This window comes from Trachypithecus francoisi, unplaced genomic scaffold (assembly GCF_009764315.1).
Source record: "Trachypithecus francoisi isolate TF-2019V2 unplaced genomic scaffold, Tfra_2.0 Lachesis_group5, whole genome shotgun sequence".
Classification (NCBI taxonomy): domain Eukaryota; kingdom Metazoa; phylum Chordata; class Mammalia; order Primates; family Cercopithecidae; genus Trachypithecus; species Trachypithecus francoisi.
Genome location: NW_022681470.1, coordinates 126,755,599 through 126,783,001, shown reverse-complemented (window position 1 = coordinate 126,783,001; position 27,403 = coordinate 126,755,599). Strand labels below are relative to the sequence as shown.

The 27,403-nt window shown below is 40.8% G+C and overlaps 1 long non-coding RNA gene and 1 other non-coding gene across 2 annotated transcripts in view; both read right to left on the bottom strand.

Moving 5' to 3' along the window:
- Positions 1 to 27,403, bottom strand: part of LOC117076556 — a 222,821-nt gene that overhangs the window by 134,198 nt on the left and 61,220 nt on the right. The gene's annotated exons all lie outside the window — the stretch shown is intronic.
- LOC117076889 lies at positions 18,766 to 18,929 on the bottom strand. Its single transcript, XR_004434519.1, has one exon. It is a non-coding gene; the product is annotated as a U1 spliceosomal RNA (small nuclear RNA).

The window sequence follows — 27,403 nt, the reverse complement described above, 5'->3', positions numbered from 1 at the left end:
GTGGATCTTAACATAACCATCCAAACCCAAGAACAGCCCGAGGGTGGGTTGGAAAGAGGCCTCTTTGTCTTCCTGTCTGCCAGGTCTTATCTTCTCTTTTCATATCCTGGTCTTGACCACCGCTTCCACAATGTTTTTATACTTCGCCCAAGCAATTTATTCATGTGTTCTTGAGTGAATATTTTTCAGTTTTGTGTTTATTTCTTTGGGAAAGCTAAGAGGGTTATATTGTGCCAAGACAGAGAACTTACTCTAGATTCAGAAGACCCACATCTCAAGTCCCAGATCTTCCAATTGCCAGTTTTGTACCTTAGGCAAATGACTTCAGTCCCCCCACCCCATTCTCCTGTGGCTGTATTTATACTTCTGTTATTATAGCTATGTCATGTCTGTGTTTCCCAGGAAATTTTGAACATCTTAATATTAAATTTTTATTTATCTTGGTAACAAACTCAGTACCTAGTACATTGCCTGATACATAGATATACAAAAAAAAAAAAACACTGAAATGTAAATTCTCACAGTCTATGAAATTGGGACAATTGCACCAAATTGTAAATATTAAATAAGACAATTCATGTGATTTATAAACTATAAAAAATACTCTGTTTAAAAGTTGTAATAATGTCACTATAAAATTTGTAGATTTTTTTTTTTTTAATGGTTATCTTATTCCTACTGCATATTTGAAAAGTTTAGGGTAAGGAGTTTGTGAGGAAAACTTAGTATTTCTTATTTGCAAGATTTTATTAATTACATGACTTATTCTGTTTCTGGCATAAGCCTCTGTTCTCACTTATGGTGTTTTCTCATTTAACTAGTTACATTGTCTAATGGTTAATATTTGTGGTGTAAAGGATGATGGCTCTAAATGAGGGTTTGTCAACCTTTGCACTATTGACATTTTGGGCCAGATAATTCTTTGTTGATAGGGAGGGGTCTGTCCTGTTTAGCAGCATCCCTTGCACCCCACCCACTAGATGCCAGTAACCCTTCCCCCTAGTTGTAACAACCAACAGTATCTCCAGACATTATCAAACGTCCCCTGGAAGGGGTGCAAAATCACCCCCTCTTCACTGTTGAGCACCATTGCTCTGAAGTTATGACTCATGCTTTTTTCTCTTGCATCTTCTGTTATGAACTTTCTCAATATTTTAAATATATATCTCTTAAGTGCTGCAAAATCAGACCACTCTGAAGTCCACTCAAAGCATTTTTCACTCACTTGGGTCTGAAGACATGCATGTCCTTCAATACATCTGATTACTCAGAGAAGATTTCCCTAGCTTGCCAGAGAAATTCCCTCTTTCTCCCTCATTCTTCCTCTGTACACAAGGTTGGCACAGATCAATCCTAAAATTCCATTCACCATGACTTCCAAAAGCAAGTAGGCTTCTTGCTTTTAAAGCCTGGGATGTACTACCTTCTCAGAGTTCCCTAGGTGAACACATAATCAAGGCCCCACTGTCAGCCTCCCTGCACTAGAGGGGCCCTTGATTTACTGCATATGTACATTTGGGTGTGGTCACTTTATATTATCATAAAGACAAGTCTCTCCTAAGTGAACAGACACCCATCTTTTCTTGTACAAGTGTACCTTTTTTCTTAGCCTCCCTCCCTTTCTCTGTGTTTGGTGTCTTTATGGACTTGTGCCAATTTACAGGCAATGACTTAATTTTTCCACCCCATGGATGGCTGGAGCCAGTGTTACAGTCCTCTTGCTGCAGACAAGATGCCTACTTTCCTCCCAGCTTCCTGTTTACCCTGCTTCGAGGAGCACTGAAGTCCAAGATTTTGTCTGAAATTCATTTTCTCCAAGATGCAAAAGCTGTTATTAATAACCTCCATTTGTTTGCCTGTGACCTTGGTAAGCACGAATGTACCAAGTACAAATGGTACCCAATCCTCTGAGCACTTGGAACTCAGAGGATTAACAAATCCCTGTCTCCCTAATAGAAAGGATGCTGTCTCATCAGAAAATTGCCCTACGTACTATGCACACAGCTCCCATTCCTTCTTAAGGAACCTCATTCCTGTGGACAAGAAAGAAGGGTGCTTGCTGTCCTCTGACGGCTTATGCACATATTAAACGCCCAGGGTCTGACACATAACAACACTTTTTTCTCCTCAGCTTTTACTTTAGGTTCAGGGTGTATGTGCAGGTTTGTTACATGGGAAAATTGCATGTCACTGGGTTTTGGAGTACAAATGATTTCATCACCCATGTAGTGAGCCTGGTACTCAACAGCTAGTTTTTTAACCCTCACCATCTTCCCACACTTCTCCCTCAATTAGTCCCCAGTGTCTATGGTTCCCATCTTTATGTCCATGTGTACTTAATATTTAGCTCCCACTTATAAGTGAGAACATGCAGTTTTTGGTTTTCTAATCTTGCATAATGGCCTCCAGCTGCATCCATGCTCCCGCAAAGGACATAATTTTAGTTTTTTTTATTGCTGCATAGTATTCCGTGGTATATTTGTACCACATTTTCTTTGTCCAATTCACTGTTGGGCACCTAGGTTGATTCCATATCTTTGTTATTGTGATTAGTGCTATAATGAACATATGGGCACATGTGTATTTTTAGTAGAATGATTTCTATTCCTTTGGATATATACCCAGTAATGGGATTGCTTAGTCGAATGGTAGTTCTAAGTTCTTTGAGAAATCCCCAAACTGCTTTCCACAGTAGTTGAACCTATTTACATTCTTTCCAGCAGTGTATAAGCATTCCCTTTTCTCCACAACTTCTCCAGCATCTGTGATTTTTTTTGACCTTTAAATAGCCATTCTGACCAGTGTGAGATGGTATCATTGTGATTTTGGTTTGCATTTCTGTAATGATTAGTAATGTTGAGCAGTTTTTATATGCTTGTTGGCCACCTGTATGTCTTCTTTTGAGAAGTGTTTCATGTCCTTTGCCCATTTTTTAATGGGGTTGTTTGTTTGCTACATAACATTTCTACAGTTGCTTTTTGTAAGAGTGATGGCTCAAGATTGCTATCTTTATTTTACAAAGTAGCTACGTCTTAAATTAACATTCTGAAGATGAGCTGACATCTACAAAGACAGGCGAATAGTTTAATAGGAACCCATCTGATGAGGAAATTTGGATGGGCTGTATGACGGATCCAACATGCTTCAAAATAATTCCCTTCCCATTGACAACCACCATCACCACCACCCCTTTGAACTCCTACTTAGTGTTTGATGTACATTATCTCATTTAAATCTCACAACAACCCTGATGAGGTTTTACTGGAAGTATTATTACTTCCATCTTACAGATGAGGAAACTAAAACTCAGAGATGTTTTGTTAACTTGACCAAGGACACACAGTTGTTAAGTAGCAAATTTAATATTTGATCCAAAGCACAACAAAGTGAGATGCTGGACATTAGCAACCAGAACAGAGATTTCTCTGAAACTCTAAAGTGGAATAAAGAGCTTGCTGTCTAATCCCAGCAACTATCACACTAAGAAAAAAAATCTTAAAAAACATCTCTCAGAGTATATGAAAAATACAAGATTAGGAATCATAAGATCTGGGTCTTAATCCCTACTTTACTACTTTCAAGCTGAATGATCAGGGACAATTTATTGATCACCACTGAGCATCAGTTTTCTCATCTAACATGGAAATTACAGGGCTGTTGTGAGTAATTATGTTTTAACTGTTAATCTCTACAAAAATGTAGTTCGACCACAGGCATTTCCAAAGAGTCTCATCACCAAATCCTGGGAAGAACCTGGCTTCTCTACTCAAGTCAAGTTGGACAGCCATTGCTGAGTCTGTCCAAAGACAATGTTCTCTTTCTCATAACTTTAGCGATGACATGGGGAAAGTGAGCATGTCAGGCCATAGGGCTGCTTCTCTGATAGGCTGGCCACGTTTGGAACATAGGTCTGAGCCTCTTCTGGCCAGTAACCACAAGGACAGGACGAACGGACGCAAGGCATGCCTCCAAGTGGCTGGCCAGCACCCGGGGGCTTTGGAACACTGTGGTTAACCTCAGGCCCTGGCAGGAGGGAAAAGTCCAGGCTCTCAAGTTGGTCGCTTCCACAAAAGTAAACCAAAATGAGTCATGTGAAGATGGAGAAACCACCAGAGACAGCTTTCCATGTAAGGATCACAGTAAAGAATAAAAGCCAGCAATGGGTGAACCCTAAGCACTTGGATGGCTTGATGTTTCCTTTTTAGTGAGTCGATATGTGAGATGTGTGGCCAAACATGAGCATGGGCATGTGTGTGTGTGCAGTGAGGGAAATCTGTGTGTATTCTTCTGCCTCCCCTGTGGCTGGTTTGCCAGCTACTGCTCAACATCTTTCAAGTGGATTGGAAACTTATACAGTAGTATTATTAGAGGGTGACCCTGGTTCTTTTTTGTATTACAAAATTGTCCTTTAAAAAGCTTTTCTTGCTTTGACTCTGAGAGGGGGCATGGAGTGGGGCCCATATATTCTACCTGTGCACATATGCATGTAAATATGAGTGAATAAGCAAGGACAGCCAGAGCTCTTGAAAGTAAATGTCTCAGTAGAAGGGCTGGAAGACAAAATTGAGGAAATAGTCCCAAATGTAATACAGAAAGGATGGAAATTATGAGGGAAAAGTTGAAAGAATGTAGGATCAATTCACAAAGTCCAACATCCATCTAGCAGGATTCCAGAAAAAAAAAAAAGTGAAGATGAGGGGAAACATTATCAAAGGAAAGACAAGAATTTCAGACTGGAAGGACCCACCAAAGATGGAGCAAAAAGAGTAAAAAGGGACCCATATACACCGTGGTAAAATTTAGAAATATAAAAAGAATGATCTCAGTGATTTCAGGAAGCAGATACTGTAGAAAAATAAGAATTAGCCCAAGCTTTGCCTTCTTGTCAGGAATTTTGGATGTCAGAAGAGTAACCTAGTGAAGCAATCAATGTCTTTGTAGTACCAAGGGAATTTGATTTTCCATTTAGAATCATCAACCCCAATCAAACCATTCAAATGTCAGAGCAAATAATTTTTCAGAACCACACTACTTGATTTTTCAGTAAATGATATTTATACAGTTATATAAATTCATTATTGATTTTTGTTCTTCAGAATTAACCTATAGACAAAACAAAGACTCACCTCTTTATCCCCTTATTCTGAAAGATTACCTGTGTGCACACCCTAGTAAGATAAAAGAGGAATCCAAGAAAAAGCAAGTCATAGGATCCAAGGAACATAATTTAAGGATGTAATTAAAATTTTAGAAACATATGATGGTAACTGTAGTACATACCTAGAAGACGATGAGACAAAATTAGGTCATTCAAAATGGTATGCTTAAGAATCTGGATGATCTTCACGATATGGTAAAGAGGATGTATGTTTCTATTGTCAATTACTTTAAAAATGAAAAGCAAATAGAAGCCCCAGAATAAGACAAAAATCAGAATTAGAAGCAACCTAAATTGGGGCATAGTTCTGAAAAACTGATTAGGGTAGGAAAAGAGAATTCATTTTCTTTTGCATTGCCTGGGATTATTTATCCCTTACTTGATTCTTCAGTAAATAATTTTTATATATTCACAGGATTGACATTGGGGAAGAAACTGTATTGGTTTTCAATATTTGGAATCAATCTTTAAACAAAGCAGGGAAGAATTAACTTTGGTTTCAGAGTCAAATATAATTATTACAAACCCAGTAAATACAAAAGAAAATCCAGGAAAGGCAGAAGTTAGAAGGTGAAGGAAGTAGGAAGGGTGGAGGGGAAAATGGGGTAATGAGTTCCTCATTTTTCTTGTGAGGAATCAAGTGGAATACAGTCTAAAATTATGAAGATGGAAAGACACAGAGGCAGTGGAGGATAACACACACCCTCATGTGGCAGGAGTCAATAAATACTGTTGAAAGTTGATAAATCAAAAAAGAGAGGTATACACATATTACTCAGTATTTTGTGGCAACCACCTAAAGAACTGAACAGAACTGGTTAAAGTTGATTGCCATTGGGAGTGGGATGGAGTGAGGACAGAGAGAAGGAGACTTTTCATAGTTTTCTGTCTTATTTCAGTGTAACTTCCATCACATGTGGGCATTACTTTTAAAATACAACTGGAAAGAATAATAAGATTACCAAGTGTTGACACTGGGGAAGAAACAGAAGTTCTTACACCCTGTTTGCAAGAGTGAAAACTGAATTGGTCCAAGCTTTTTTTAAAAAAAGTCATGAAATGCTGAGAAAACTTGAAGTCATGTGTATGCCTTTAGGAGTTCTATTTTAAGTAAGACATGGAAGTTTTAATACACTTATGCTGCAAACTGGGAAGTGCTAGGGAACCCACGTCCTCCCCATCAGCCTGACTGAGTCATCTGGGACAAGTATCTATTTGTGGCAGAAATCTTATACAGCAGGACCTTGACAGTGACTCTGTCACTTACCTCATGGATGCACAAACTCCTGAGAAGAGGAGCAGGAGGGAGCGGCAGTGGCCTTTTCTGAAGAAATGAGGGGTGCCTCCTCTCAAAACTTCATGGCAGGCCACAATTTTGTCTTATACCATATTGTCACAGGAAGAAATGCTGCCTGTGGAGACTCAAGAATAGGACCCAAACAGGAAAATCTCAATGAGACCATGGATCCCTGGAGGGGATCCTCTTTTGCAACCCTCAAAGGCAAAGCACTTTGCAGGCAGTAAGCATTTATATTAGTGTGCTAGGGCTGCCATAACAGAATAGCATACACTGGGGGGCTTAAACAACAAATATTTATTATCTCAAGTCTGAGATTAAGGTGCACCAGGGTTGGTTTCTGGTGAGGCCTCTCTTCCTGGCTCGCAGACAGCCACCTTCTTGGAGTGTCATCACATGACTTTTTCTCTGTGTATACAAAGAGAGAGAGATCTCTAGTGCCTCTTTTTCATAAGGACACCAGTCCTATCAGATTAGGGTCCAATCCTTATGACCTCATTTAACCTTGATTACATTCTTGAAGGCCTTATCTCCAAATACAGTCATATTGGTAGTTAGGGCTTCAACATATGAATTTGGAGATGACACAATTCAGTCCATAACAGTATGGAATTAGTACCTATGGTTATTGAATAATGAATGCTCTGACTGCTTTCCTGGATACATTGCCATTTTTATGCCACACAATGGAGGCTGTAAGGAGAAAGAAACTCTCCTTCCTGTTCACACCCATCTTATCCCTCCTCAAGGTGGATGTCATTGCTAATATGATTGCACTGCCAAGGTCGCCAAGAGAGCAGTTTTTACAGTGTCCCTTTGAGGTGGCAGGGACTTGCTCATCCATCACTCAGCAAACATCCACATGTCCATGACCAGCAGCTGCCCCCATTCATACCTGTCCCCCACATTCGGATCTGGCTCATTCTCTCTGTCTCTCTACCAGCTATGGTCTAATTTTTGTGTCCCCCTTCCTCCACAGATTCATATGTTGAATCCTAATTTCCAACTCTATAGTATTAGGAGATGGAACCTTTGAGAAGTGATTAGGTTATAAGGATGGAGCCCTCATGGATTGGATTAATGTCCTGAGAGAGAGAGAGAGAGAGAGAGAGAGAGAGAAAGGAGGGAGGGAGGGAAGAAAAGAAAAAAAAGAAAGAAAGAAAGAAAGAGAAAGAAAGAAAGAAAGAAAAGAAAAGAAAAGAGAAAGAAAAAGAAAGAGAAAGGAGGGAGGGGGGAAGAAAAAGAAAAGAAAAGAAAGAAAGAGAAGAAGGAAGGAAGGAAGGAAAGAAGGAAGGAGAGAGAGGGAGGAAGGAAGGAAAGAAGGAAGGAAGGAGGGAAAGAGAGAGAGGGAGGGAGGGAGGGAGGAAGGAAGAAAGAAAGAAAAAAGGCTCCAGAGAGCTGCCTTGCCCTTCTGCCATGTGAGGACACAGCAAGAAGGCATCATCGGTGATCCAGGAAGTGGGCCCTCACCAGACACCAAATCTGCTGGTGCTTTGATCTTGAACTTACCAGTCTTCAGAACTGTGAGCAACAAATTTCTGTTGTTTAAAAGCCACCCAGTTTAAGATGTTTGTTATAGTTGCCCAAACAGACCAAAATGCTCTCTCTTTCTAACCAAGGGGTAATGAGAGCCTGAGATCTGCACTGATTTTTAGGGGTAAATAATGGGAGACTCACTGCAGTTTCTAGCCTTAATTGTGTGCTCTCTGGAGGAGGAGAAAATGGGGATGGGCAGAGATGTAGAATAGGTATTGTGCATACCCCACAAAAAAATAGCAGCCTTTGTTTTCCATTTGCTGTCTTCTCTCTGTTCTCAGAGAGAAGAGGCCTCACAGGCAAGAAGAACATGAGAACACAGATGCTCCCAGGGTCCCTGGAAAAATGCCATAAAAATCTAGTGTACATCTGTAATGAAGACAGTTTATTGTTCCAAGAGTCTGCATGTTTCACCTAATAAAGAGTCATATAAACATAAGGAAGCTCTGGCCTCAAGCTACAAATGCATTTGCTCACTGAGTGCCTGATTGGAGGACAGACCATGCTTCCTGAACAAACCAGAACCATATAAAAACAATCTTCCCTGAGTACACAGGACCCAAAGTGATTTCTCAAGATGCTCATTTCCTTTCACAAGTAGTCCCAGGTAGTATGTTTTATATTCAGAGTGGTCCTGGTACTCTCGCGGCTTCCTAGGACACCACAGCTCAACATCCTTTCAGTTTCACTGTCCAGGGGCCTAGCATGCTCATTTCCTCTGCAAATCCCTTGACTCTCAAAAATATCCCTAACACATTTACAGTTTACAAAGTATTTTCACATGTCAATTAATTCTCACAAGTACTCTGTGAGATGACAGAGACTCAGTCATTCATTTACTCAGCAAGCACTAATCAAAGGCTAGGTACCATGCCAGACCCTGGGGAGACAGAATGGGCTACGATGAGCTGCCCACACATGAGGAGCTCACAGACCACTGAGGGAAACAGACAATGCCCAGGCCTAAGTGCCTTGGCAGGAGGGCACTGCAACTTAAGAAAGCACAGAGGGAGCCCATTCTGGCTCAGGAGAACCAGAGAGGTTTCCTGAGGAATATGGTCTCATTCCTGATGGGAGAGTCAGAGCTGAGCAGGCAAAGAAGGGGACCAAAGGAATGCCAGGCAAGCAGGAGGGCATTCAAGTTATAAAAGAGAAAGTGTGGCCCAAGTATAGTGCTTTGAGCAGCTGAGTGTGGCTTGAAGTAGAGTGTGAAGTGTGGTAGGGGAGGTGGACAGGAGATAAATCCAGAGAGGAACTCGGGGCCAGATCACAGGCGAGTATATTTCAGGATGTGTTAAGGAAATTGGATTTTTACCCTAGGGAAATAAATAGGTAATTGCTAAGAGTTTTAAGTAAGGCAGGTACATGGGTAAGCTGTGCGGTTTAGAAAGAGTAGTCAGGATGGCTAGGTGCAGTGGCTCATGCCTGTAATCCCAGCACTTTGGGAAGCCGAGGCAGGCTGATCACTTGAAGTCAGGAGTTCAAGACCAGCCTGGCCAATATGGTCAAATCCCGTCTCTACTAGAAATACAAAAATTAGCCAGGCATGGTGGCACACACCTGTAATCCCAGCTATTCAGGAGGCTGAGGCTAGAGAATCACTTGAACCTGGCAGGTGGAGGTGGCCAAGATTACAGTCTGGGGGATAGAGCAAGACTCCATCTCAAAAAAAAAAAAAAAAAAAAGAGTAATCAGGCAGTGCAGATGCTGGACTGAGGGGATAAGCCAGGAAGATCCTGAGTGGTCCAAGAGAGAGAAGAGATTTGTATTCAGAGCAGTAGGAATGGGGATGGGGAGTAGGGATGGTTCAAAATATATCTAAGAGGACATACAGGACTTGTGACTAGATGACTGTGAGAGGCGTAGAGGAAGCTGGGGCAAACATCTGGATTTCTGTTTGGGTCCATGAGGAGATGATGGTGCCATTCACCTAAGTAGGATGAGGAAGAGGAACAGGTTTGGGAAGAAAGTGAACAGATTGATTGGGCATGCTGAGTTCTAGGGACATGTAAATCCCAAACAGAGATGTTTGGGGAAGTTTGGGTTCAGGGCTTGGCAACTCAAGGGAGAGGTCTGCTTGGTGATATGGATTTAGGGGACTCTGGCATAGTGGCAGAAGATGGTGTCACAGAAGTATGTGAGGTCACCCAAGGGGAGGATGCAGAAGCCTGATGTCATTAGACAGATGAAGGGACTGAGGCTGCCTCAAGATCTCATAGCTGGTCCATGGCAGAGCTGGTCTGGAGTCAGGTCTTCTGACTCCAAGCCCAGTGCCCTATCTACCATATAAAATTCTAGCCGAGGACTCCTGGATATGAGCCTGGGCTGTATCTGGAAGCCAACAGGTTTTACCTCTGTTGTTTCCTTGTTTTATCTAATAGGAAGTAGCTCTTGAGCAGTGGCCAAGAAGCCCTTCATCATGTTGCTCTTAGTAGGCTGCAAGGGTGAGTGGAGGAGTAGTCTAAATACCTACCGGGGAAATACAGTTGGGTGAGACAAGGCAGAAAATGCTCACACTTGCCACCATGTTCACCCTGTCATTCAATCCTTACGTCTGCTCTTCCTGGGTCACTCACCTTCCTGCTTACTTCCCTAGACTCTGCTCACATCGGGTTCTTTGCTTCACCTCCCCTCTTCATCAACATCTTCTTGTTTTAGTCCCATCCCACCTCCACTCTATAGTTCTCTGCTAGACCATGAGATAAAGCAAGTCCTGCTAAGATGGGTACTAATCAGTTAATGAGAAATTCATCCCATAGTACCCACTCCTTTTAACCAGAATTCTTGGAAACATATAAGTAGCATTGCTAAAGGCAATAATTTGAAGCAACTTGGCCAATTATTGAGGAAAGGATAGGTATATAGGCAGGAGAGGAAGCAAGAGAGAAAGTTGGGGCCAGATCACCATCAATATGTTTCATATTACATTAACATGTTTTGATTTGAGTTCATTCAACATGGTGATGCAGTGGCCTACTGGTTCAGGCCCTCCTTGTCATGACAGTTGACATTCTATTTCAACACCTGGTAAACAATAGGTGTGCCCTTCTGTACACACACACCTTAAGCATCTCTTGTCTCCTGATCTGCAATACAACAGAACAGAGACAGGGTGATTTTTCAAATCAAGGCAACAGTCCCAAATGTTTTTCTCAAATTCTGTGAGTGATCTCATTGGTGGAACCGGAGCCAGGCCAGGCTAGAAATCCAATCAGAAATAATGTTTACTAAGGAGTGAATTAAGAAGGAATCCCTGGGGCGAGGGAGGGTTTTTCTCCCTTAGCAAAATATGATTTGCTGTTTTCAAGTTAATGAAAAGAAGGGGGGAAGCAAAAAATAACAACTAAAGGATCTTTTAAAGGAAGTACAAACTTGGACAGACCAAGGAACACTTACGAAATAGCCTGCCCTGCTGTCTGGTTCCAGCCTTGCAAGACTTAAGCCACAGTGACCCCAGGGTCACGGAAAGAAGCAGCCCGCTGGGGTTAGGGTTTGAGGAGGAGGAATGTTGACCACCACATGTAGTACAGGGCGGCAGGTTTATCTCAAGGGCTCAGGAGTCTACAGTAAGCCCCAGGGCATGTTGACTGCCTGCCTGGAGAGACGTCGGGCCACCCAGTGCTCTGCTGTGACTCTGGATGATGGGTTGGCTACAGACGGTGGGGCGAGCCCAGCTGGCCTTGCAGCTACAGATGGAAAATGCCAGAGCACTGGGGATTGGGCATCATGGAGTTCATGAAATCACACGCCCTCCAGCTGTACTGTTGTCCAGTCTCACTCCCACCAGTTGATGTCTGAATTCCCTTAGCAACATTCTTACCAAGTGGTCATTAAGCCAGTACTTGAATAGCCCCCATGACAGAAACTTTATCCTTCAAGAAAGCCAGTTTTGCCTTTGGATAGTTCTGGCTGGAGGGGTAGGAGTTACTAAATCCCTCCATTACTTCAACTGCCTGGTGGGGGATAGTTCTCTGCACTCACACAGAAGACATTTCTGTCCATCCCAAGTGGCAGGAGTTGGTCTGAACACCTGGGTCTGCCAGAAGGCACATCAGACTAGTCACCCTACATCTCCAAGCACAGGTGACAGGGGCATTTTGAACTGCATTTCACAGGAAGAGGTCTGCTTTGTTTACCTCTGAATCTTCAGCAACTGTCCCATGATTAACACTAGAAAAACTAGATAAATATTTCCAAAAAATGAATTTACGAACAAGCCTAAGGCTTTGCCATTTATCCCATCAAGAAACAGAATTTGGATTTACGAAAGTCAAATGTGATTTTAAAGAGCATTCAAGACTCGACCAAGTCATTCTAACCACTCCCTGAACCCAGTGCACGCCACCTAGGGTAAGTGCCAAATTTTGTGCCGTGCTTTTGCAATGGGTCTCTACTTGAAGAGATATACTAGCTCCTTTATCATATTGTAAATTCTTCTAGCAAGTTTCACCAGAAAGTTATTCTGGCTTATTGTATAACTTCCAAAGTTACACAGTGCTTGGCAGACATTGAGTAGTAAAAATGTTCCATATTTGGTCTATACTAAGTACCCACAAATATTTATTAAATGAATGAATGAATGAATGAATGGCAGAGGGAATGACTTTGTTGTTTTGTAAAAGTACAGAAGTCAGATTATCCAAACTTTACTTCTTACAAACATAAATATGCATATATGCACACATACATTCCTTTCCTTCTCTTAACTTTGAATAATTCTTGGAGTGTTTTGACTATTCCCAAACTTATTATTCAAAAATAAATATTTCCACTATTTCACTTAAATTCACCTACAGTATTTTTGGCCACTAATCATAGACCCTGGGTTTAATTTGTAGATAATAGTAAAAATTAATAATTAAGAATGTACATACTATAAATTGTAAAATAAGAACTAAAGTAACACAGTAAAGAATTATGGATAATAAATATTATTATCCATAAATATTATCCATAATTATTTACTGTATGACTTAAGTTCTTATTTTCCAGTTTATAGTATAAACAGTAGAGGAGATAAATAGAATATTTTTTAAAAATGGACTGAATTAGGCCGGGCGCGGTGGCTCAAGCCTGTAATCCCAGCACTTTGGGAGGCCGAGACGGGCGGATCACGAGGTCAGGAGATCGAGACTATCCTGGCTAATACGGTGAAACCCCGTCTCTACTACAAAATACAAAAAACTAGCCGGGCGACGAGGCGGGCGCCTGTAGTCCCAGCTACTCGGGAGGCTGAGACAGGAGAATGGCGTGAACCCGGGAGGCGGAGCTTGCAGTGAGCTGAGATCCGGCCACTGCACTCCAGCCCGGGCGGCAGAGCAAGACTCCGTCTCAAAAAAAAAAAAAAAAAAAAAAAAAAAAGGACTGAATTAGTTCAAAAGAAGGTAGAAAAAGAAGAAAAATAGAACAAAAAACAAATGGGACATTGAAAACAAATACCAAGATGTCAGATTTAAACTGAACCATCTCAATAATCATATCAAATGTAAATGGTCTACACATCCCAATTAAAAGAAAGAGATGTCCAGATTTGATTAAAAATAAGCAAAAAGCAAGACCCAAATAAATACTACCAATAAAAAACCCACTTATTTGTATCTTTTACATTTGTAAAAAGATACAAATAAGTGAAAAGCAAAAGGATATAAAGAGTAATCTTAAGAAAGCTGGAATGGCTATATTAATATCAGAAAAAGCAGATTTCAGAGCAAAAAATATATATCCAGTCATCAAGCTGTTTCCCATTTAGTAAAAATAAAGGTTCTAAATTATCAAGAGGACATAGGATAGGAATCAAAAGTGTTTATATTTGTAACAACTAACCTTCAAAAGACATGAAACAAAATATGGAAAAATTGCAAGGATAAATTAACAGATACATGATTATAATAAAATATTTTAACACTTCCCTCTCAGTAGTTAATAGACACAGAAAGAAAATAAGTACAGTTAACAACTTGAATGAGACTATCAACCAACTTGATCTAATTGACATTCAGAGAACATTCCACCAAAACAACAAACAAAAAGTTCAACATAATACAAATTCTTTTCAAGTGCATATAAAATATTTTCACAGACAGACCATATTCTGGGCTATTAAGCAAGTCTGAATACATTTAAAAGGATTGGGTCATACAAAGTATATTCTCTGACCAAAATGGAATTAAAATAGAAATCAGTAACAGAAATATATCTGGAAAACACTGCAAATATTTGTAAACTAAATTTCACACTTATAATCTATAGGTCAAAAAAGAAATCTCAAGGGAAAGAAAATAGAGTATATTTTAGAATACATAAAAATGAAAATACAACAAATCAAAATTTGTGGGATGCAGCCCAAGCAGTAAATAGAGGTAAATTTATAGCACTAAATGCTCATATTAGAAAAGAAGAGTCAGGCATGATGGCTCATGCCTATAACCCCAGCACTTCGGGAGGCTGAGGAGGGAGGATAACTTAAGGCCAGGAGTTTGAGCCTAGCCTGGTCAACATAGCAAGACCCTCTCTCTATAAAAACTGCAAAGCAAATGAACAAACAAACAAACAAAATTAGTCAGGTACAGTGGCATGCACCTATAGTTCCAATTACTTGAGAGGTGAAGCAGGAGGGCCCAGGAGTTCAAGACTGCAGTGAGATATGATCATGCCATTGCACTTCAGCTTGGGTAGCACAGCTACCCATGGGCTATCCATGCTTATGGATAGGAAGAATCAATATTGGGAAAATGGCTATACTGCCCAAGATAATTTATAGATTTAATGCCATCCCCATCAAGCTACCAATGACTTTCTTCACAGAATTGGAAAAAACTACTTTAAAGTTCGTATGGAACCAAAAAAGAGCCCACATTGCTAAGACAACCCTAAGCAAAAAGAACAAAGTTGGAGGCATCACACTACCTGACTTCAAACTATATTACAAGTCTACAGTAACCAAAACAGCATGTACTGGTACCAAAACTGAGATATAGACCACTGGAACAGAACAGAGCCCTCAGAAATAACACCACACATCTAAAATCATCTGATCTTTGACAAACCTGACAAAAACAAGAAATGGGGAAAATATTCCCTATTTAATAAATAGTGCTGGGAAAACTGGCTAGCCATATATAGAAAGCTGAAACTGGATTCCTTCCTTACACCTTATACAAAAATTAATTCAAGATGGATTAAAGACTTAAATATTGGACCTAAAACCATAAAAACCCTAGAAGAAAACCTAGGCAATACCATTCAGGACATAGGCACGGGCAAGGACTTCACAACTAAAACACCAAAAGCAATGGCAACAGAAGTCAAAAATAGACAAATGGGATCTAATCAAACTAAAGAGTTTCTGCACAGCAAAAGAAACTACCATCAGAGTGAACAGGCAACCTACAGAATGGGAGAAGATTTTTACAATCTACCCATCTGACAAAGGGCTAATATCCAGAATCTACGAAGGACTTAAACAAATTTACAGGAAAAAAATCAAACAACCCCATCAAGAAGTGGGCAAAGGCTATGAACAGACACTTCTCAAAAGAAGACATTTATGCAGCCAACAGACACATGAAAAAATGCTCATCATCACTGGTTGTCAGAGAAATGCAAATCAAAACCACAATGAGATACCATCTCACACCCGTTGGAATGGCAATCATTAAAAAGTCAGGAAACAACAGGTGCTGGAAAGGATGTAGAGAAATAGGAACACTTTTACACTGTTGGTAGGATTGTAAACTAGTTCAACCATTGTGGAAGACAGTGTGGCGATTCCTCAAGGATCTAAAACTAGAAATACTATTTGACCCAGTCATCCCATTACTGGGTATATACCCAAAGGATTATAAATCATGCTGCTATAAAGACACATGCACACGTATGTTTATTGCAGCACTATTCACAATAGCAAAGACTTGGAACCAACCCAAATGTCCATCAATGATAGACTGGATTAAGAAAATGTGGCATATATATATACCATCAAATACTATGCAGCATAAAAAAGGATGAGTTCATGTCCTTTGTAGAGATATGGATGAAGCTGGAAACCATCATTCTGAGCAAACTAATGCAAGGACAGAAAACCAAACACTGCATGTTCTAACTAATAGGTGGGAATTGAACAATGAGAACACTTGGACACAGGGCGGGGAACATCACATACCAGGGCCTGTTGTGGGGTGGGGGCTGGGGGGAAGGATAGCATTAGGAGATATACCTAAGGTAAATGACGAGTTTAGTTTTGATATTGTATTATAGTTTTGCAACATGTTACCACTGGGGGAAACTGGATCTCTCTGTATTATTTCTTTCAACTACATGTGACTCTACAATTATCTCAGAAAGAAAAGTTTTATTTTAAAAAACGTACTGTATTTATTTACAATAAGCAAATTGATATTAAAATTTGAAAACAATATCATGCACACGTATGTTTATTTACAATAACATCAAAAATGTTAAACATTTTGAGATAGATCTGACGAAAGTTGGGTAAGACTTGAAAACCAAAATCTACTATCGTTGCTTAGAAAATTTTAGAAATACCTAAATAGAGAGATAAACCATATTCATAGATTAGAAGACTCGATAGTGTTAAGATATCAATATTCCCAAATCAATCTATAGATTCAATGCAATTCCAGTCCAAATTCCAGTGGGCACTTTTAGAAATTGACATACTGATTATAAAATTCATTTGGAATGTGAAGGACCTCCACAAACTAAAACAAAATTCAAATCTGAAAAGGAAAATCAAGGCTGGAGAACTTACACTGTCTGACTTCCAGATTTATGACAAAACTGCAGTAACCAAGACAGTGTGGTATTTGTGTAAAGTTAAACAAATAGAATAAAGGAATAAAATAGAAAACACAGCATTAGTCAAATGATTTTCAAAAGGTGTTGGCAATGAGGTAGAAGAAGTAGAACTCTCATACGTTCCTGATGGGAATGTAAAATGGTGTAACCACATTGGAAACCAGTTTAGAAGTTTCTCTTAAAGTTAAACACATTTCTATCATATTGTCCAGTTATTTCCTTCCAAGGCATTTACCCAAGAATAATGAAAGCATCTGTCCATAAAAGACTTGTACACAAACATACATAACAGCTTTATTTGTAATAGCCAAAACTCAGAAATAATCCAAATGACCACCAACAGGTGAATGGATAAACATGTCGTGATGTGTTTGCTATATACCTAGCAATATAAACGAATGAGCTGTTGATAACAGCAACAACATGGATGAATCTCAAAATCATATATTCAGTGATAGAAACTAGACAAAATGATCTAGAACGACTATAAAATTCTGGGAAATGCCACTGATCTACAATAACTGAAAGCAGATCTGTGGTTGCCTGAGGATGGAGGGGAGAGAAGGGAAGGACAGGATGGTGGGATTACAAAGTGATGTCAGGAAAATTTGAGGTGGTGAATATGTTCTTTATCTCATCTTTGGTGATAGTGTCACACAGGCGTATGTGTATGTTAAATGTTATCAAATTGTGCACGTTAACTACATTAGCTTGTCATTTGTCAATTATACTTCAATAAAGCTTTAAAAATTATATACAGACTCCCAGTGCTCAGAATCAAAATATTTAAAGGTAAGATCCAAGAATCAATGTACAACCTGGATTTGAAACCACTGAGGTTGGCCATCAGTAGATAAGCAAAAAGTATCAGAGGGAATGGGGTAGGATGGAGTACAGAGATATGACGATATGGATCTTAAAGTTCTTACTACAAAGTTCTATGACCTGCAATTCAAATACACGTAATTCCTGAGAAGGGAAGTGTAATGACATAATCAAAACAGAGTTGTTGCAGCTTCACACTTGAAGAGTCACAGAAGTGGTGATTCCTGTGTGTTCTCAGAACAGTGATGACTGCTTGAGTCTTCCTGAGTTTCAGGAATGCCAAAGGCTGGTCAATGTTTTATTTGCTGACCACCTCAATAGATAAGTTAATTGTATGATATGATTCTACAGTTCAGGATGCTGACTTTCCTTTTTCTTTTTCTTTTTCTTTTTTTTTTTTTTTTTGAGACAGAGTCTTGCTATGTCACCCAGGCTGGAGTGCAGTGGTACGATCTCAGCTCACTGCAACCTTCGTCTCCTGGGTTCGAGTGACTCTCCTGCCTCAGCCTCCCAAGTAGCTAGGACTACAGGCACATGCCACCACACCTGGCTAATTTTTTGTATTTTTAGTAGAGATGGGGTTTCATGGTGTTAGCTAGGATGGCCTCGATCTCCTGACCTCGTGATCCACCCGCCTCAGCCTCCCAAACTGCTGAGACTACAGGCGTGAGCCACATCACCCGGCCAGGATGGTGACTTTTCAAAATGATTTTGTGCTAGATGTTCTTTATGCTCTACATTTCAAATATTCTGCCATATACTTAGAAGAGATGGAGAGCTTTGGTCCAATCAAGCATGCTGACTGACAGACAGGACACAGTGAACCTGCACACAGTGCTCTGTTTCCATTTGCCCTCTGCTGACTTTCATTATTCTACTTCTCTTCCAAAGTCTGGTTCTATGTTCCTTCCTTTGTGATTCTCCCCTCTCAGAATATATCACTTTGTGCTTCCTTGGTCACACAGTGTATATTTCTTTTAAGAGTTAATTGAATTTTTTAAGGTCAGACATGTAGTCCTTAAATATGGGCCTGTCCTATTCACTAGAAAGCAAGCTCTTTGTGGATAAAGTCTGTCAATTTTTTTTTTTAATAGCTTTTAGTATTTAGTTTATTCTTTAAACCACAAAAAGCCAGGGGAAAGCGCGAACCCAGTCCCCCACTACCACAAATTATGCAGTCGAGTTTCCCACATTTGGGGAAATCGCAGGGGTCAGCACATCCGGAGTGCAATGGATAAGCCTCGCCCTGGGAAAACCACCTTCGTGATCATGGTATCTCCCCTGCCAGGTAAGTATAAGTCTTCAATTTTTTAAGAGACTGCAGTTAAGTGCCTTTAGGAAGTGACTGCCCAGCTCATAATACCCTCCTCTGAAAACTGCCTGCTCTGTCCACAGCAGCATGCACCTTTCAGTACCTATGCTTGAGCTATATGATCTTGTTCTCTGAGCTGGGCCAGAGTCTCTTCCCCAGGAATTTGGAATTGGGGTAGAGCCACGATCTGGCTGTCTCTTGGCCCCTTGCCCTGCACACAGGCCATGCAGGCACTGTCGGGTGGCTGACCTGGTGAAGGTCAGCATGCAGGGAGAGAGGACAGCCGACTCAGGGAGAAGCAGCGCAGGAAACAAATGTCACTCTTAAGACTCCGGGCACATCTCAGTCTCCCTCTATCTTGGGTGGCCTGAGATTCCCCTAATCCCTTCCAAACATCCTTTCTTTCCTGCCAAAGTTGTTGTGGCATTCTGTTACGAGCCACCTCAAGAGATTTAATTTTAATAGTTACATGACCACAAACCAACGTATACCTGCTATTTTCAGTATGCTTATTTTATATTTATGCTTATTTTAATTATTCAGAATTTCTTTGTGAATTTAGTACAGCCATTTCCAATGGTGAATCCACATCAACTGCTTCTGTTTTTGCTTAAAGTAACAGCAATGCTGTCTTTTCTTGTCAGAGCAGAAACCACTGACGGAGGATGAGCTGAGCTGGATTTCCAGTAAGAGGGAGGGAAGGAGGCATCTCTTCCTATCTTGAGACATTGAGGCAAAGATTTACACTTGGAAACAAAACCCATCCGGAGGATAAAATGTCTCAAAATTTCCCCATTTGGACATTTTTTCTTATATTTTATCTAAACTCTACAGACCTTAACTCCAGTTTTTTTTTTTCTCAGAAAATCAGAAAACAGTTGTTATTGGTCTCTCATATACATACAAGCTATCATTAAGGTGCTGTTTAACCCTTTGTTTCCTAGGCTAAATAACCCCATTTCTTGGCCTTCACCCTTCATCATCCTTTTGGCTTGACCCAGACTGGAATCCAGTTTGCTCTTCCATTCCCTGCTGCTTGCATCCTGCTTGATTCCCACATTAAAACAGGATGTTGATAAATCTCTTTCCTCCTCCCAAATGTCTTTAGTCACTTCTCTGCCCTCCCTTCCGTTCTCTCTGTCACTTCCAAACTTCAAGTACTCATGAACTCTTGCCCATGTTTTATAACTAACACCTCTGCTCTCTCCTGCCTTCCTGCATACGCCATAGGACTGCTGACAAAGATGCCCTCCTTCACCAATTCATTTTTCTAATGCCTAGTCATGATTATAACATTCCCTTGCTCAAAACCGTTCCCTCTTGCATATAAAATGAAGTCTGAGCTCTGTAGTCTTGCATTCACCCCACCTTCTGCATCAACTGGTCCAATTAATCTCCCACTACTCTACCTTTGTGCTTCCTATAGTACAATCAAGCATGCTGACTGACAGACAGGACACAGTGAACCTGCACACGGTGCTCTGTTTCCATTTGCCCTCTGCTGACTTTCATTATTCTACTTCTCTTCCAAAGCCTGGCTCTATGTTTCTTCCTTTGTGATTCTCCCCTCTCAGAATGAATCACTCTGTGCTTCCTTGGTCACACAGTGTATACTTCTTTTAAGAGTTAAGCAAATTTTTGGCTGGGCCCGGTGGCTCACGCCTGTAATCCCAGCACTTTGGAAGGCTGAGGCAGGTGCATCACGAGGTCAGGAGTTTGAGACCAGCCTGACCAACATGGTGAAACTCTGTCTCTTCTAAAAATACAAAAATTAGCCAGGCATGGTGGCATGCACCTGTAATCCCAGCTCCTCAGGAGGCTGAGGCAGGAGAATCACTTGAACCTGGGAGGCGGAGGTTGCAGTGAGTCAAGATTGTGCCATTGCACTCCAGCCTGGGCGACACAGTAAGACTGTGTCTCAAAAAAGAGTTAATCGAATTTTTTAAGGTCGGACATGTAGTCCTTAGATATGGGCCTGTCCTCTTCACTAGAAAGCAAGATCTTTGTGGACAAAGCTGGGCCCTATACCTCCCAGTAAGCTGCAGGTCCCTAATGTAATGTATGGCAGGCAGTGCGTGATCTGTGAATGCTGGTTGAATCAAGTTTGAAAAAACATACGTATCTGTAGGCAAACTGTGGGTCTACACAGTTTCCTCTGGTCATGTGACTACTATTTCAGAAGATCCATGAGATCAAATGACTCAGCAAAACTTTGCAGGCCAAATAACAGGAAATCAGAACTTCAAAAGCACACTCCATTACCACTGATCTAAAACACATGTGCCTGGAGGCCCAGTGCTGGAGCTGGGGAGATTTTCTACAGCACATACCAACTGACCGACTGCAGCCTGATACTGGGTCTTTAGGAGAGGCTGATATACCACAGGCTCTCCGGGTGTCTGGTGCCCCAGCAAGGGCACTTGCAAAGCCTGCAGATCCCTGAGCATGTATACAGAGCTGTGCCTCCCTTTTCCAAGAATTTTGTCTGCCTAGACTTTCCAGATCATCGAAACTTGACCCTATGTTACTTTTCCAAGAATTCTGTCTGCCTAGATTTTCTAGATCATCGAGACTTGCCCCTACAGACACCCAAATTTTTAAAAGTAAAATCTATTTTGATAAAATAGATTCCAAAAGGGATATAATCCCACAATTCCTCACCTTCTTAAGACCTCTTCTTGATAGATCCAGGCTGACATCAGATATATTAATTGCTGTCTTTCGTACAGGATTGCCCATCCCACTATTGGAGAGGTAAAAATCATTGTGCCCTCAAATAAAAATTACCACAATAATAATAGCCAACATTTATGAGCACTTTCTATGTACCCAGAACACTAATAGTTACTCTACATATATTGTTTCATTTTTGCTTCACAGTATCCCCAAAAGGTAGGTATTATTTTCCCCACCAGTTTCCAGATGAGAAAACCGAAAAGCAGTGAGGTTAAGTTACTTGCCCAAGGTTGCAAATTAAATAATGGAGACAGGCTCTAACCCAGGCCCTTGGGCCCCCAAGCCCACAGAGGTAAGCCCTCCACTCTGCTGCCTCCCTATGTACAATTAAGCTGAGATACAATGACCAGCTGGTCCCAGGACTTTCCAGGCGTTAGCACTATGAAACACGAGGAAAAGCTGAGAGTTGATCATCCTCGCTTGAAAGCTGGAAAGCACTAGGCTAGAACCCTTGGCTTTTATAGATCCTGTGTTCCTCTCCAATGGTCCATTCCTATCTGTTAAGGATGGGAAAGGAGGCCCTTTCCCAAGCAAGTCAAACTGGTTAAGTCCAGGTCTCTCTCTGCAAGGCCAGAGACATAGGGGCTCTCTAAGACAATTAATAATGCAGCTCTTCTTTAAGGCATATTTGTTTAACACTAGCGGGGGTAAAAAACTTCTATGAGTAAAAATCATGTATTTTCTTTATATTCAAAACAAGAGAATAGTTGCATACATTTATTATGGGCAATTTTCTAAGCCATTCTATGTTTATTAACGCATGTTAAAGAGCTTATTGTTTAGATAATAAAAGGGAAAGGAAACCCCTCCTTCCCACAAGCAGCATGGCACCATGCGTTATTCGGTGTCACCTGTCAGCAGACCACAATGTGACTCTAGTCTCTGGTGTGGATGCAGGTCTCGGGGCTGAGGCTCTGCCTGCAGTTGTGCCCCATTATTTGTTTGGAAGTGTCACAAATAGGAATGCTTCCATGAGAACCCTGACACCAAGAAAGCTGACAGTAAGGAACTGCTTACTTGCACAGGAACAGCTCTAGACAGAAATCTGAGTTAACTGACATTGCATTTCCAGTTTATTCCACTGTGGTTTGAGTGCTCCTTCAAAACTAGTATCCCAAGCAGTGTCCATAAGCCCCAGAGACTCCCTCTTTAATTTGCCTGGGTCTGCTGGCCTGAGAAAAGTAACTGGGCTTTGTCACCAGTCTTTTCCTCAAAGACCTTTTCTGAAATCATCTGTGGTTGGGGAGGCTGAGGTTAGTCTGGTCCCCAGAAAAGTGGGGCTGCTGTCTTTGGAGAGTGTTGCTTCCATATGACATTAAGTGCTCCTTTGAGAGTTCAAGGTTAACTTCCAGACAAAACAAATAAGGCTTTTTGCCTTGTTTGCATCTGCACAAGCCGGGACATTGTCTTGGCAGGAAAACTCAACAGTTTAGGGAAGGAGACTAGGCAGAGGAAAGCTGATCAGCCTAATGGTAAGATTGGCCCTGCTCTGTCTGCCAGTGGCTCTCTGTTTATCTTGGACTCACTTAGCAATGTCCACCAGGCTGGATGGAGCCATTCCCTGGGGGGCTCCTTGAGCCTATGCATCTCACAAGCCTCCCCCAGAGGCATTTCCCAGTTCCAAGAAGGGCAATGGTGTTTGAGGGGGCAGCTGGTTACTATTCAATGAACTACATGACTCCTTTAGAAACTACAGACCAAATTGTATGAGGCTGCCCGAAAAGATGAGTAATAAACAACAGCAAAAATATGTTCCATGGAAAATTATAAAGGCATTTTTAAAGGACCCTGGGGCTCACATTTCTGTTCATTTTATTTTATTTTTTAAAATTTTTTTCTTAAATTTAACTATTTAGGAAATTGCTTTTTAAAACCAAAAGGTCAAGCTATTTTCCTCCTTCAAAACCAAAACCAAACCTAGTCTGTTTTCTTTCACAGGAAGCTCAGAGCATCTCCATGGAGAGAAGTGGTCACCTTGCACTGGCATCTCAGTGCTACTTTGTCTCAATCTCCATAAACAAAACAAAAGAGAAAAACCTGCTCAGAGAATCTAATTTATAGGAATATAAAAAGAAGATGCCGACCAAAGAGGATAGCCTCAGAAATGTTAAGCTGTTTTCAAAGTAATAAAATCTCATTTCAAACTAATAAGATCAAAACCAACCACGACTTCACAGTTCACTTGTATAAAGGATTTAGATCCAAAGCATTGATGACATCTTTAAAGTTATAATATACTAGGCTGCATGCAGTGGCTCACGCCTGTAATCCCAGCACTTTGGGAGGCCGGAGCTGGCAGATCACTTGAGCTCAGGAGTTCAAGACCAGCCTGGGCAACATGGCAAAACCCCATCTCTACTAAAAATACAAAAGTTAGCCAGGCATGCACACCTGTAGTCCCAGCTACTCAGGAAGCTGAGGCACAAGGATCGCTTGAATCCAGGAGGCAGAGGTTGCAATGAGTCAAGATTATGCCACTACACTCCAGCCTAGGCTACTAGAGTAAGACTCTGTCTCAAAAAATAAATAAAAGAAAAATGAAGTTAAAATATATAGAAATGATGGTCCCTTGCACATGGATGTACAGAGAAAAAGCTCTAAAACCCTTGTTCTTTGGCCCTTTGCATTCAGTTTAAAGCAAATTAGATACATTAGAGACTCATTATTTACATATTGTTTACTTATTGCAAACTTTCCTACTCTCTAAAATTTATTTGCAATCCCGATATCAATACTTGTGGTCCTTTCAAGGTCATTAGCAGGCAGACACACACCAAGCAGTAAAAAATCTGAGTTACCCAACGCACTCCTTCCTAGTTGATCTTAAGACAATTCTCTGTCTTCTTGTTTCAGCTGTCATATTGTAAACTGGGATCCTTTTCACAGTCTATTTAGTGCAAGTTTTTTCATGTTTCTGTGCTTTTTCTTGGTGATTTTGCTGTTTAAAAGTGTCTCCAAAAAAAGAAGAAAAAAGAAAAAAAAAAGCCTAAAGCAACAGAGAATAAAATGGTAATTGCCAGGGGTGGGGGACAGGGAGCAGGGCAAATGAGAAGACATTGGTCAAACAGCACAGATTTTTAGTTATAAGATGAAGAAGTAAGTTCTGTGGATTCAATGTACAGCATAGGTAATGAGGGATGTGTTAATTTTATTTTGGTAATCGTTACATAATTATACATATGCCATATCTTTACATTATGCACTTTGAATTTATTCTATCTTTGTCAATTAAATATTTTTAAATAAAAAATAACATAAAATAAAATGGTCCTCAAGTGTAGTACTAAAGTGCTATCTAATGTTCCTAAGCACAGGAAGGCTGAGATGTGCCTTATGGAGAAAATATGTGTTAGGTAAGTTTCATTCAGGTACAAGTTAGTGCCGCTGGCTGAGTTCAATGTTACTGAATCAACAGTATGTAATAAATAATGTGTCTTTAAACAGGAACATATACAAGGTCATGTAGTGATAAGTTAACAAAAATGTGACCAGAGGCTGGCAGGAATCTAATTCTGTATTTCCCCTAGGAGCAATAGTTCAGTATTCACTAACTCAATATTCACAGCAACTTTCTAGAAGGTAACTACCAGTAATAACAAGAATTGACTATTTCCTCAAACTTATAGCTGCCGTTTTAAGGGCATTTTATTTACATAGTATCTCTTTGTTGCTAATTTTTGTTTACCCTCATTTATTAAGTACCTATTTTGTAAGGGGTACCAAGATAGTATCTTAGCGGGTCCAAAAGTGACCAAAGCTAACAGCTCTGCCCTGCCCATCAAGAGATGGAGTCTATTTCCCTCTCCTTGAATTTTTGCAGAAATTTATAACTGCCTGATTAATAGAATGTGGCTGAACTAAGGAAGGCTTTCAAGGCTGGGTTGTAAACATTGACACAGCTTCTGTCCGGCTCCCTGTCTTTCTGGGGCCACCCACCCTTGGAATCTTGGACCCCTGGATCGCAATCACTGTGTTGTGAAGAAGCCAGGCAGCCCCAGAAAGGTCATAGCTAGTAGGTGCTCCCAGTAGGGGCTGACTGGCACCTCATACAGGCGGGTGCCCCTCTGGGACAAAGCTTCCAGAGGAAGGATCAGGCAGCAATATTTGCTGTGCTGCAATACTTGCTGTTCTGCAGCCTCCACTGGTGATACCCAGGCAAACAGGGTCTGGAGTGGACCTCCAGCAAACTCCAACAGACCTGCAGCTAAGGGACCTGACTCTTAGAAGGAAAACTAACAAACAGAAAGGAATAGTATCAACATCAACAAAAAGGACATCCACACCAAAACCCCATCTATAGGTCACCAGCATCAAAGACCAAAGGTAGATAAAACCACAAAGGTGGGGAGAAACCAGAGCAGAAAAGCTGAAAATTCTAAACACCAGGGTGCCTCTTCTTCTCCAAAGGATAGCAGCTCCTCACCAGCAACAGAACAAAGGTGGATGGAGAATGACTTTGATGAGCTGGCAGAAGTAGGCTTCAGACGATCAGTAATAACAAACTTCTCTGAGCTAAAGGAGGATGTTCGATCCCATCGCAAGGAAGTTAAAACCTTGAAAAAAGACTAGACGAATGGGTAACGAGAATAAACAGTGTAGAGAAGACCTTAAATGACCAGATGGAGCTGAAAACCACGGCACAGGAACTATGTGACACATGCACAAGCTTCAGTAGCCGATTTGATCAAGTGGAAGAAAGGGTATCAGTGACTGAAGATCAAGTTAATGAAATAAAGTGAGAGGAGAAGTTTAGAGAAAAAATAAAAACAAGCAAACAAAGCCTCCAAGAAATATGGGACTATGTGAAAAGACCAAATCTAAGTTTGATTGGTGTACCTGAAAGTGACGGGGAGAATGGAACCAAGTTGGAAAACACTCTTCAGGATATTATCCAGGAGAACTTCCCCAACCTGGCAAGGCAGGCCAATATTCAAATTCAGGAAATACAGAGAATGCTGCAAAGACACTCCTCAAGAAGAGCAACTCCAAGACACATAATTGCCAGATTCACCAAAGTTGAAATGAAGGAAAAAATGTTAAGGGCAGCCAGAGAGAAAGATCGGGTTACCCACAAAGGGGAGCCCATAAGACTAACAGCAGATCTCTTGGCAGAAACTCTATAAGCCAGAAAAGAGTGGGGGCCAATATTCAACATTTTAAAAGAAAAGAATTTTCAACCCAGAATTTCATATCCAGCCAAATGAAGCTTCATAAGTGAAGGAGAAATAAAAATCCTTTACAGACAAGCAAATGCTGAGAGATTTTGTCACCACCAGGCCTGCCTTGCAAGAGCTCCTGAAGGAAGTACTAAACATGGAAAGGAACAGCTGGTATCAGCCACTGCAAAAACATGCCTAACTGTAAAGACCATCGATGCTAGGAAAAAACTGCATCAACTAACGGGCAAAATAACCAGCTAACATCATAATGACAGGATCAAATTCATATATAACAATATTAACCTTAAATGTAAATGGGCTAAATGCTCCAATTAAAAGACACAGACTGGCAAATTGGATAAAGAGTTGAGACCCATCAGTGTGCTGTATTCAGGAGACCCACATCATGTGCAGAGACACACATAGGCTCAAAATAAAGCGATGGAGGAAGATCTACCAAGCAAATGGAAAACAAACAACAAAAAAAGCAGAGGTTGCAATCCTAGTCTCTGATAAAACAGACTTTAAACCAACAAAGATCAAAAGAGACAAGGAAGGCCATT